The sequence below is a fragment of the Aedes aegypti genome, chromosome 1 (genome assembly GCF_002204515.2).
Source record: "Aedes aegypti strain LVP_AGWG chromosome 1, AaegL5.0 Primary Assembly, whole genome shotgun sequence".
Lineage (NCBI taxonomy): Eukaryota > Metazoa > Arthropoda > Insecta > Diptera > Culicidae > Aedes > Aedes aegypti.
This window is the reverse complement of record NC_035107.1, coordinates 1028448-1041489: the sequence shown is the minus strand read 5'-3', so window position 1 is coordinate 1041489 and position 13042 is coordinate 1028448. Positions and strand designations below refer to the sequence as shown.

Genomic DNA, 13042 nt, shown 5'->3' with positions numbered 1-13042 from the left:
CGCTGTTTCATTCGCAGCCATAGATCGTTGCACGCTTGACCTAACCTCGAAACTCCATATAAAAAAAATGTCAACAATTCCAGCAGTGAATGTCAACTCCATATAAAAAAAATCTAAACAATTCCAGCAGTGAGTGTCAAAGAGCAGGACAGTCAATTGAGCGTGATGAAAGAGGGACAGAGAAGGAGAATTTTTCGTGACGTCACCATGCACTCTTCTATCTGCCGAACATCTTTCATTTTCTCTCACTTTATCATTCACGGCTATGCATACAGGTACAGCGTTTGACTGAACACGCAGCTCATTCTCGTTTTTACCAATACAAACGAAGGCTACGTCGATTCAAATCGAAAAGCTTTTGCCAGATGCAAAGCTCATCATGAGCTATTAACATTTGAAAACACTGAAACAAACAAGACTATCATTTTTACCTTTTCAGAAATGTACGAGAAAATACGATTTATCCAAATCTCGTAACGCAGACTCTGTACACCACAATCGCTCCCTTCTCTACTCTCAAAATGAAGCAAATTGTAAATGCAATCGAATTTGAAACTTGTTTTTATTCCATATTAGATCCAAATGAAATAATTATTCTATTTCAAAGCCCATTCAAATTCAATGAAAAGTTGAACAAAATATTATTTTATCCAAATTAATTATGATTTCAGTCCAAATTCAATTTGTTTTGGATAAACCTTATTCAAACCATATTCTATCAAATCCAATAAGTATTCAACGCTACCCAAATTTAATCAAAATTTATTCCATTCGAATCTATTCAAAAACATCTATATCATATCTAAATGCAATCAAAATCTGATTTCTATCTTATTGATATCTAGCCCACATACAAATATAAATCAAAGTGTAAATCCAATCCATACCAAGCTAATCTAATAAAAATTCCAGCCATATCCAATCTCAATTCAAATCTATTCCAAATCCAGTCCTCATTCAATCCAAATTTAATCAAAGGAATTTGATTCTATCAATATCTTATCTATGATGATGATGATGATGATGATTATTTAGCCACCATCAGCGCAAGGATTACCTATCAATATCTTATCTATATCCATATTCCATTTGCATATAAGCCAAAACGAATCTAAATCCCAAAGCAATGCATATCTAATGCACATTCAATATTAATCCAATTTGACTCTCATTCTACGCCAATTAAAATATAATTTTATGTAAATCCAATCCAAATCTAACTCAATAAAGTTAAATTTCTTTAAAAAGTAACCTGATTCCAATCTACACCCAATCCTACTCCAAAAACAATCCCAAACCGAATCTCACTTTAATCCAATCCTTCAACCAAAATCCAATCAAATTCAAAACAACAAAATGTTATTCAATCCGAATTGTATCTTAATTCAATTCGAATCGCAATCCATTTCAAATTTAATATCAATTCAATAAAATATTCATTACAAATCATATTCACATCCAACATGAATTCATTGATATCTGAGTCTTATCCAAATGATGTCCCAAATCCATATTAAAATCCAATTCACATCTATCCCAAATGCAATCGTAATCCAAATTATATTATAAACAATTATCCAATTCAAAGCTAAATCCCATCATCAAAAAATAAATCCATTCCAACCAAATATTTTTTAAATAAAAACGAAGTCAGAAACTTATACCCATTTGAGCAAATTCAATGCAAATCTAATCCTAAACAATCCAAGCCGAATCGCATCCAAATCCAAATATACTTATGTCATTATCTAATAACATAATAGTAATACAATTCAATCCGATCCAAATATAAGCAAAATTTAATTCATATTTTTCCAAACCCATCACAAACTCTATCAAATCCAAATTGACACAATCCAAATTATATTCATATCCAAGTCGAATCTGTAACCAAATCCAATCCGGATGCATTCAAATAAAATCCTATACATATTCAAAGGTAATCCAAATCCGATTCAAAATCAAATTCATCCATGTTCAAATCTAAATCTAACCCAAACCAATACAGTCCAACACAACCAATCCAATCCGATGCAAATTCAATTCAACATCAATGGAAATCCTATTTGAAACAAATACAAATCGAATTCATATTAGAACCTTTTTCAATCTAAATTCAAGCAAATGTATTCTATCCGATTCACACCCAATCGATTCAAATTGAAATCGAATCTTATTTAAATCTTATCAAAATCCTACCAATTATCTATCTATGCTTCCCAAAATGGCCGTTTAGGTTATTTAAAATATCAATTCAATCAAATCTGAGTCTTTTTGAAATAAATTTCAAATGGAATCCAAATCAAATCTAACCCATATCGTATTCAATTAAAATAAAATCCATATCGGAATCCAACCCACATCTAATTTCAATTCTAATTTAATCCAATCTACACTCAATTCCAATAAAATTGTATACAATCCATAAGCTAATTTAATTTGAACTCGATATTATCCAATGCAAATTCGATCAAAATCCAATCCAAATCAAGCTCAAATCCAAAGAATTATCAATCCGAATCTAATCCAAATCATGTCATTATCCAAATCATGTCATTATCCAAATCATGTCATTATCCAAATCAAGTACCGTCTAATCCAAATCAAATCCAATCCACATCTGATCCAAATGCAATATAATCCAATTCGAATCCAATCCAATGTAAATCCAATCAAAATTGAAACCAATCCTTATTTTAATTCCATCCATATTAAAATCCAATCTATATTCCAACAGTCAAAATCCGAATTCCAAATCAAATCCAAATTTATTTATTATCCAACGAAATGCAATCCAATGTGAATTCAATCTAACTTCAATCAAAATCAAATCTGAACCTTATTGAATGTGAATCCAAACCATATTAGAATCTTACCAATTCGAATCAATTCTAAGGCAATCTAAAACCAATGCAAATCCAAATCTAAACCTTTTTGAATCCAAATCCAATCAGAATTATCAATACTATCTGAATTATTTCGAATCGAATTTTAATACAATCTTATCCAAATAATATCAGAATCCAATCATACAATCCGAATTCAATCTAAATCCAGTTCAATTTCAAATTCAAGTTTATCCAAATTTTGCCCAGTTTGGGGACGGACCTGGTGTAGTGGTTAGAACACACGCCTCTCACGCCGAGGACCTGGGATCGAATCCCATCCCCGAGATAGTCACCTAAAATTTCAGTGACGACTTCCTTCGGAAGGGAAGTAAAGCCGTTGGTCCCGAGATGAACTAGCCCTGGGCTAAAAATCTCGTTAATAAAGATAGAAAAAAAAAAAAATTGCCCAGTTTAATGCAAATTTAATCCAATAGAGATCTAATCCATATCGAGATCCAATCTACATCTACTTCAAATACAACGTAATCCAATCAAAATTCAACCTGTCCAAACCCGAATACAAACAAAATTAAAGTTTATTAGAATTCAATCCAATAGAATCAATTACGATACGAATTTTATTTCTAATTTGAGCCTTATTCGATCTGAATCCAATTAAAATTATCAATACTTTCCAAATCCTTTTGAATCAATCTATAAACGAATATGATTCAAATCATATCAGAATCCTACCAATTCGAATACAATACGAATCAAATCTAAATCCAGTGCAAAATCAAATCCCAGCTAATTTAAATTTAGTCCAATCTAATGCAAATTGAATCCAATCCAGATCTAATCCATATAGAAATCAAACCATATAAGAATCTTACCAATTCGAATCAATTCCAATGCAATCTAAAACCAATGCAAATCCAAATCTGAACCTTTTTGAATCCAAATCCAATCAGAACTATCAATACGATTTAAATCCTTTCGAACGAAATTATAATACAATCTTATCCAAATAAAATCAGAATCCAATCATGCAACCTGAATTTAATCTAAATCCAGTTCAAAATCAAATTCAAGCTAATCCAAATTTAGTCAAGTTCAATGCAAATTGAGTCCGAGATCTAAATACAAATCGAAATCCAATCCACATCTACTCCAAATACAACGTAATCCAATCAAAATTCAACCTGTCCAAATCCGAATACAATCAAAATTAAAGTTCATTAGAATCCAATCTAATAGAATCAATTACGAAGTGAATTTCATTTCTAATCCGAGCCTTATTCGATTTAAATCCAATCAGAATTATCAATACGATCCAAATCCTTCAAAATCAATGCTTATTCAATCCAACTTAATCAAAATCCAATCTTAATTCAGGAACATCAATCTATATTCGATTCTCAATCAATCAAACTATAATCATAACTTATCCAAATCACACATGATTTCGATCAAAATCCATTCCAATCCAAATCTAAATCCAATCCGATTCCAATTCAGAACAAAAACCCGATTCAAATCCAATTCAAATCAACTTTCAAACTAATTTCCACTTGGAATCCCAGTTCAGTTTTCAAATAACAATCGCTCCAAAAATTACACTCCGTTGCTTTAGTATAAAATATAGTTGTCAGAAAATTGTTCACGCTGCATTCATACAACGTCCCGTTCCATTCAGATATAAATAACGATATCTAATCGTCTGTTAGAATTTTAACAGGAGACCTGTCGCTCCGAAAAAATTTAACGTCTCGAAGACCTGTCGCTTCGGAACATCATACCTCGGAGACCTGTCGCTCCGGATAATACTTACACGAAGACCTGTCGCTTCGGAATTTTGCATTCGAGACCTGTCGCTCCGGAGAAAATAACATCGAAGACCTGTCGCTTCGGAAAATTTATTGTTGGAGACCTGTCGCTCCAGAAAAATCAACACCGGAAACCTGTCGTTCCGGGAAAGATTATTTGGAAATCCGTGGTTCCAAATAAGTTGAATTTGGGAGTCCTGCCGCTCCACATAAAGTGCCATTTTTATCACAAAATACCTACCGATTTACGCCATTGTGGTAACCGATACTCGCCGGCTCAATTTCGGGAGTATGTTTTTTCGCGGGTGTTCGTCGCAGAATCCGTTAACAAACTGAACCTCCAGCCGAACATTATTCAACCTCACAACAGCTTCGAAAAAGACACACATACATACTCATCCCGCACCAACCATCAGCGCTGTTTCATTCGCAGCCATAGATCGTTGCACGCTTGACCTAACCTCGAAACTCCATATAAAAAAATGTCAACAATTCCAGCAGTGAATGTCAAAGAGCAGGACAGTCAATTGAGCGTGATGAAAGAGGGACAGAGAAGGAGAATTTTTCGTGACGTCACCATGCACTCTTCTATCTGCCGAACATCTTTCATTTTCTCTCACTTTATCATTCACGGCTATGCATACAGGTACAGCGTTTGACTGAACACGCAGCTCATTCTCGTTTTTACCAATACAAACGAAAGCTACGTCGATTCAAATCGAAAAGCTTTTGCCAGATGCAAAGCTCATCATGAGCTATTAACATTTGAAAACACTGAAACAAACAAGACTATCATTTTTACCTTTTCAGAAATGTACGAGAAAATACGATTTATCCAAATCTCGTAACGCAGACTCTGTACACCACAGCATCCTTTGAAAAATCGCATGAAGAATTTCTGGGAGATTCGATGGAAAAATTTCTAGAAGTATTTCTCAAGAGATCCCTGTAGGAAACCCTGAAAGTATACTAAAAAGTATACTATGATAAATCCTACCGCTTTTCTTCGGGGAATCTAAGACGCAATTCTTGAAGAGTCTGTTAAACCTGTTATAGTCTCCGAAGGTTTCTTGGTGCCTGTGCAATTTTTCATAAGGATTCAATACAAGCAGAATAAGAAAAAAGATACTTTAGAGACTATTTTCGATTGAATAGATACTTTAGAGATCTTCCTTTAAAAATACACAGACTTTTTAGAGATTTGCAATAAAACAGAGACCAAGTCTCTAAAAAGAAACCTCATTCCAGTGCTGCCTTTGGCATTACTCATTAGATCAACTTTTGTTATCGTTCATTGAAAAATATGAATATCCTTTTTATATATATCCTTTTTAAAACCCTTATTTAATAAAATAATATAACAAAAAATAGGCCAAATTGCTTGCCTTTGCAACCTGTGAGGTTTCTAATTTCCTCATCTATTTCTAGATCATAAATGGATGAACAGCAAAAATTCAGTGAATTTGTGTAGTTTTTTTTTGTTTACGTCGAAAGTGCAAAGCTGGCTAATCGCAAAAGTTTTCAGGAGAAACTAAAGATGTTTGAAAAATGTTTCATATTGCAGATATTCCATTAAATACCTTATCGTATCTTACGACGTTGGTTGAGTTTTATGTATATTGGCGCGGTTCGCCACCGTCAGAACCACAACGATCCTGTTGTGAGTGAAAAGTGAGCTTTTTTCACCAGTGTTGTACAAAATACAACAGCGCGACGATTGAAGTGTTAAGTTAATTTCAATCTTTCTGCTGAACTTGTTTATTTTAATCGTGGGTAGGACAATCCTTTGACTGTCCTACCCAGGTGTTATCGTGCGTAGGACATGTCCTACCTGTCCTACCCACTTCCCGCGCCACTGTTTGAAAAGTTGGACATTATGAATGTCAATGAGTTTTTTTAATTTTTTATCAACGTATCTTCCTCGCAACAACAACGCAAAGCTAGTTTTTTTTTTTGTAAAAGCCGTATTTTTCCTCCATATCCATGGATCGCATCACCGACCAAAGGTGACTCCCAGAACATTCCGCTCCCTCACTAACATCCTTTCCGTGGCGATTGTGGAGATGCAGAGGTATTAGCGGTCTCTAGAAGCAACAATCATTACACCCTAACATTCCTTTCCCATCCCAACGGACTGTAAGGATTTGGTCAGCGCCGTTACTGATCAAAAATATGAGATCTGCTTAAATGTGCACTTCGAGAATAAGCGGAAAGTTCTATCTTTTATTCATTTGGATCGAAGTGCAATTCTTACCAGTTCAAATCAATCAAGGAGTAGAATCGATTGTCATGTAGTCTATGCTATGCTTTAGGCTTAGGGGGTTAAATCCAAAGAGAGATCTGTGTAATTTTGCTTAGTAGCAAAGTTGTGTACTTTCACAATTATAAATGCACTCTAATTATATAAGTTTTTTTTCTTTTTCAGATGGATTGTTTATCATCACTTGGACGTTCTAATTCTGTTGTATTGACGTTGTATTGAGGTTTGTATAACATTCTTAAAAACTAGACATCTCAAAAAGAACAACCATTCATACATATTTATAGGAATTCTAGCTTTCTTCAGGGAACAACATTAACTTTACTTTGTGATATCTCGTGAAATTTCATAATGATTATTATTTTATATTTTTTGGCTTTGCCGACTGGCTTGCTCATCCCCCTTTCGATCGCTGCTCTCTAGTCAATTCCAGCATTGATAGTGCGTGTTTCCTATCAGGCGAACGGCCAGGCAACTGACTTCAAACGCTTTTCGTGGTCAATTAGATTGCTGTGACTTGCAGCTGAATTACGTGAAGCTTTTAGGCACCATCAGGAAAGTCCTTGAAGGCTTGACGTCAGTTTGAGAACGCTGCACTAACACACTCAAGAGGACTTCAGAAACCGACTATTCTCGGCTCTAATAATGGCAAACTGTATTGGGTGGCCTCCAGTATATTTGTATCGCATTATCATATGACTACAAGATTAATCGTCTCCATGTCTGCAAACATTAACATCAACATCCCATACAGACCATCTGGGACAACCTCCCACAAACTTATTCGTTTTCCAAGAGCATATAGGCGTGTGAGGTAAGATGTCTTCGGGAGATTATAAAACTAATCTTTATCATCAGTAACAGTACGTATCATATTAGCACTTAAATTTTAAAACTTTTGATTCGATTTTATAGAAGGTTCACTTTCAACAATATTTTTTTTTCGAGTAACTGAAGCTTATCGAATTCCACACCATCACACACAAAATGTAAACACAATTTTGACTTCTGAAAGACCGACCTGTTTAGTGGTCTTTCTGACAGCTAGATGAGTTTAATTAATGGTTTCACGGTGTCTCTGGTAGAAAACATTAATATAAAAAAATCAGTATCGCTGAAACACCCACCAAATGAAAGCTTAGGCTTTCCCCTTTCATTTGAGACCGGTTTGGAAATGTTCTATCGGGGGGTCCTGAACATTTTTTTTTATTTTAGTAAGAGATACGTACCATAGGTGATCTTCTTCCACCAATAGTATGATACAATGAATCGCTTGTACCATATGATGACAACTCAATCGAACCGTAGAAGGCCATGACAAATATTTCTGGACAAACATTTGAAAAGGGCTGGAGAGGTCTTGAGCCTTTTTTTTTTCAGAAACGTTGCTGTTGATCCCTTTTTAGCTCGCCCATGCAAACTAACACCACTATCAGAAAGATTAGTGTTAGTTCTTCCTGATACTAGTATTAGTGAACGTGATCGAGTTGAATTGGGCTCAACAGCATCTTACAAAGCCATTGTTCACCAATGTCGATGTGCCATTTTTAAATGTTTGTCCAGATTTCCATAAACAAGCTTGTTTTTGTGGCAGTGTTGCTGTTCAGTTGATTATAAATTTAGTAAATAGTAAAATTGTATATTTTTAATCAAAATTAATTTATTTATATAAAACTAAAATGGTTGTAAATAGTATTTAAAATTTTCAATAAAAAAAATGTTTAGAGATTTAAAAGATTTTCAATAAATAACCCTTATTTAGATTCAGTTGTATGCTACCGTCTTAAAATTCAAAAATATTTCCATAAGTGGCGGCGTGGCATTGAATGAATCAAATTGTTGTTGTTCGTGAGAGACTTTAACCCGAAGGTCATTCGTCTCTTCTTCAAATGAATAAAAACAAAGCACAGCTGATGCCTGCGATTATCACACCGCAACAAAATGAGCAGTTCAACTTGAATGTTGAAGCAGTTCAACGCACAAATACAAAATGAAATAAAACATGATTGTTGTGTGCTCAAATCAAAATATCCGATGTTACTATAACTGAAACAAAATGACAGAAATGAATGTCCAATGTAACAATTGTTGAAACAGAACGACCTATGTGATTTATCCTATGTACATTTATTTGGTCAAAACGTCCTATCTGATGTTTTTATAGTTTTCAGTGTAATTTCCAAATAAATTGACAAAATTTCATTTCATACGTTGAACTCTATTACACTGCTTCCCTCTACAAGCAACACAGTGGGGAAAAATTGTTTCATTTTGATACAGTTTCAAAATATATTTTCACAACCTTCAAGCTCGATTTACTCGAAATGTGTGAATTGTTAGATAGGCCGTTTTGAAAAGTTACGCGAGAATTCATTGTTTTGGGTCAACATTTTGGTTTGCTGATTAGAGGTATGCCTGTCAATAATTACAATACCGTCGTTGGGGGTGACAATGGGTCAAAAAGGGATATGTGCTATTTATTTTTTGAATAACTATCGCAATTTCACTCCAATAAACTTCAAATTTGGTGTGTATGTACTTTGATGGTACAATAACAACTGTTCAAAAAATTAAAGAAAAATATTTATTCACAGCGGCACAACAAGTGAATGAAAAATGACCCAATCTCACCCCATAGAGGGGGTGACATTGGGTCACTGCAATTGAAATAACTTGTTTTTGAGAATATGATTTCAAAACCATTCACAACTGAAAAATATTGACAAAAACGATGCAAACAAGACAAAAAAATATCTAAGATGTTTCACAAGTATGATAAACCCACTTAAAAGAAAGATTATACTGAAAATTGAAGAGCTATGAGAAAAAATATGTAAACCCAACATTTATCGTCAAGTTTACATAAATTTTCTTGGGTTTTCCCTTAAACTGTCTTCAAAGTCTCATCCCCATTGCTATAAAGCCCATCCAGTTTCCCCAAAGGTGTACTGAAACAGTGATTATTTTAAACCTTCGCAAATAGTTAAATTTCGGTGCGACATTCCACGATCAATAAATTTCAGGCAGAAGTTGACGTCATAATCCCAGTATTTCAGCGTTCCAACTCATTTGTACTTCCGTGAGATGTTTCTATAATATGAAAACACTGATAAATAATCAAATATAAAAAAAAACACCCTTTTGATAAAAATTTACGATGTTGCTGCGCATGAAACACAGTTGCTGGTTTGAGAAGTTGTCAAAATGCGTTGTATTGTTATTCAATGCACGGAATACCCAAGTAGACTTGTTTGATGTTTCAGAGATGCTGTATTTAGAAGGAATTAACACATCTTAATGAAAAAAGAGAACACCCGGCACCGTTAAATGTCAAAAAAGTGGACTTGGAATTTCATTTACTATCGTTCTTGCTTGACCCAATCTCACCCCCATTTTCAATGTTTAAGACATCGTACCGAAAAAAAATATTTTTTTGTGGGAAAATCAAACAGATTCCGGAAAATACCTGTGATGTGTAATGAAAAGACTTTCAACATTCTACTAATACAACGATAGAGGCTAGAGTACATGCGTGATACTTTGTACAGGAGAAATTTAATGTTGTAAATTTGATCTAGTTTCAACATGCAAGTTTATTGATGTAGCACACAAAAACTACTATTTCTAAAAATGTTTATTGTTATGAATTATGTGTTATAATATGTTCCCTAACATATGTATTATTTATTTTAGTAATATCAGCGTTATTAGCTGAAATATTTCACAAAACATATTTTTCCGTTTTGACCCAATCTCACCCCCTAGACCCATTGTCACCCCCATCGACGGTAAATATATCCCAATTTCACACCTATTAATAAATATATATTTAAGCTTCACTCTGTAAGGAGACCTGAAATATGAAACCAAAAAGCCACGTGTTTGTTCTCAACAAGTTCCCAACCAGATCTTTATAGATTCGCGCCGAATCCACCTGATCTAGTACTGAATTTGAGTGCTAGACTATTGTAGTAGTGCTATAATTGAGTAGCATATAATTTAATTTTCATACGTTGTAGTAGCTGGCTAGGTTTCGTAAAATTAAGATTTGTAGAATAAAATCATTCCAAGTTTAGCTTCCAAACCAAAAGGTATTCCTAAATTGTATCCAAATTAAGTTAAAAGTGAATAAAGTGAAATTCCAAGTGTGAATAGTTCCAAATCCAGCTTTAAAAGAAGTCCAGAAAAGTTGTAGTTCCAAAGTTATTTGCCCAATAAAATTTAGTTCAAAGTGTTGGAAATTTGATAAGTGAAGAGAAAGAAGACGCCTAGTGGCTGTTAGCGACACCTCCGTGAGCTTTGTGCTAGTGCTTTCGCCGGTATTACCGTTTCCCGCCGAGCATATTGGCTACTTGACAGCAAGTGGCCGTTTTTCTCTACCGTTCCAATTCCAACGGAAATCGCGAACCTGCCCCAACACCACGAATACAATCGTTCGAAGATTTGCGTATTGTGTTTAAAGAATATGTTGCAACCGTTATCAGCAATAGTGATTGATATTTTTGAACAGCAAATTTTTCACGACATCAGGATTAAAGTTTGGTATTGTCCTACAAAAATATATCGAGCTTGCACGTTTATTCGTTCAGTAACCAATTCAAACTTTTGAATATAGCATTGTATAAATATAAATACAATTTAAAATCTACCACTCGAAGCATGTAATGATGTGAGAACAACAATCTCACCAAAACTAAAGGCAAAACTTGGTAGACACAGTAGTGTAAAAAGTAAGTGCCAATGAGCCATTTTACGAGACGTTTCGGAACAGCTGATCGCCGCAACGGCGTCAATTGACAGGAGACCTGGGATTAAATCCAGCGTGATTTTCAACAACGCCTCATCTTACCAAACGTAGACATGGAGAAAATGACAAAAATGAGATCCAAAAATGTTCGTTACTGCAACATTACACCTAGTTATTGTATCAGCTACCTCTTTGTTACCCATATTGCACATAAAAAATCACTTTTGTGATCAGAAATATTTTAATAATTTTTCTCCATTTAAGTTTTCGCCTGGATGAAAAGCTACGCTAGAGATGCGCACAGTCATCAACCATCATCATCGCGAAAACTGACGACGATGATTGAAAAATCCCAGGTCTCCTGTCATTTGACCAGGCTTCGTAAAATGGCTTATTGAATTGGTTGGTTGTCAAATCTACATGGTTTACCACCCAATGTACAGCATAAAAAAAACCATTTGTTCGCTGATGACTTGTTTTTGATTTAAAAAAAATTTGATTTGAGCACCAGATGAACGTTGCAGTTGAGCAGCTGTCGATAATGCAGAAACTGAATTAAAACCTGTTTTGGAAGTAAAATGGGATCCAAGTTTGCTTGCAATTGAAATTTATCATACTATTCTGTAAATTATCAATTTTCAATGAAAAAATGCATTTCAGGCGCTTGATCATTTTGATCAGGTACATAAAAGTTGTTTTCAAAGGAGTCTGGATTGATTGTGTAGTTCTTGATTTTGCAGAAAAGGTTGAGAACTTTTTAAAAACGTGGATTGCTCTCCCAATAGCTGGAAGTACCACATTGGCGCTATCATATCCCGGAGTTTTGTAAAATCACAGGAAGTGGTTTGAGCAAATACGGAAAACAAGCCAGTGAAACCGTGCATTTCGATCTTCAAGTTGCATGGAATCATGTTAAGGTTCCGGAGAACTCCGAAGCATGTGATCGACAGCATCTTTGAGCTTTAGTAATGTACAATAGTGAACATTTGTAGGCCGTATTAACCGTATTTACTGTATCGATATGTCGTGTTTATAATTGGTTTAAATAGAATGGTATAATGGTAAATCCTTTTTATTAATTGGTTGACTATTCGTAGTAAATTTTCTCCTGGCTACTTAGATAAGCATGCAAGAAAATGACTATGTGAATCATAATTTAGAAATCAGTACTGAAAAAAACGACATTCTACTATTTTGAAAAAAATGTTCAGGACCCCCCGATAGATAATTTCCAAACAGGTCTCAAATTAAAGGGAAAAGCCTAAGCTTTCATTTGGTGGATGTTTTAGCGATACTGATTTTTTTTTATATTAATTTTGTTCTACCAGAGACACCGTGGTTTCACTTTTCTAATCGGCTGTCCGGAATTAAAAACAATGTG

At 34.4% G+C, this 13042-nt stretch overlaps 1 protein-coding gene across 2 annotated transcripts in view; it reads left to right on the top strand.

Moving 5' to 3' along the window:
- LOC5576812 (pyrokinin-1 receptor) overlaps window positions 1-13042 on the top strand; it is a 351135-nt gene that overhangs the window by 87835 nt on the left and 250258 nt on the right. For both annotated transcript variants that reach the window (XM_021838770.1, XM_021838769.1), the window contains exon 2: window positions 7080-7137. The gene's annotated coding sequence lies outside the window, so the exon portion shown is untranslated. The remainder of the gene's footprint in view (window positions 1-7079; window positions 7138-13042) is intronic.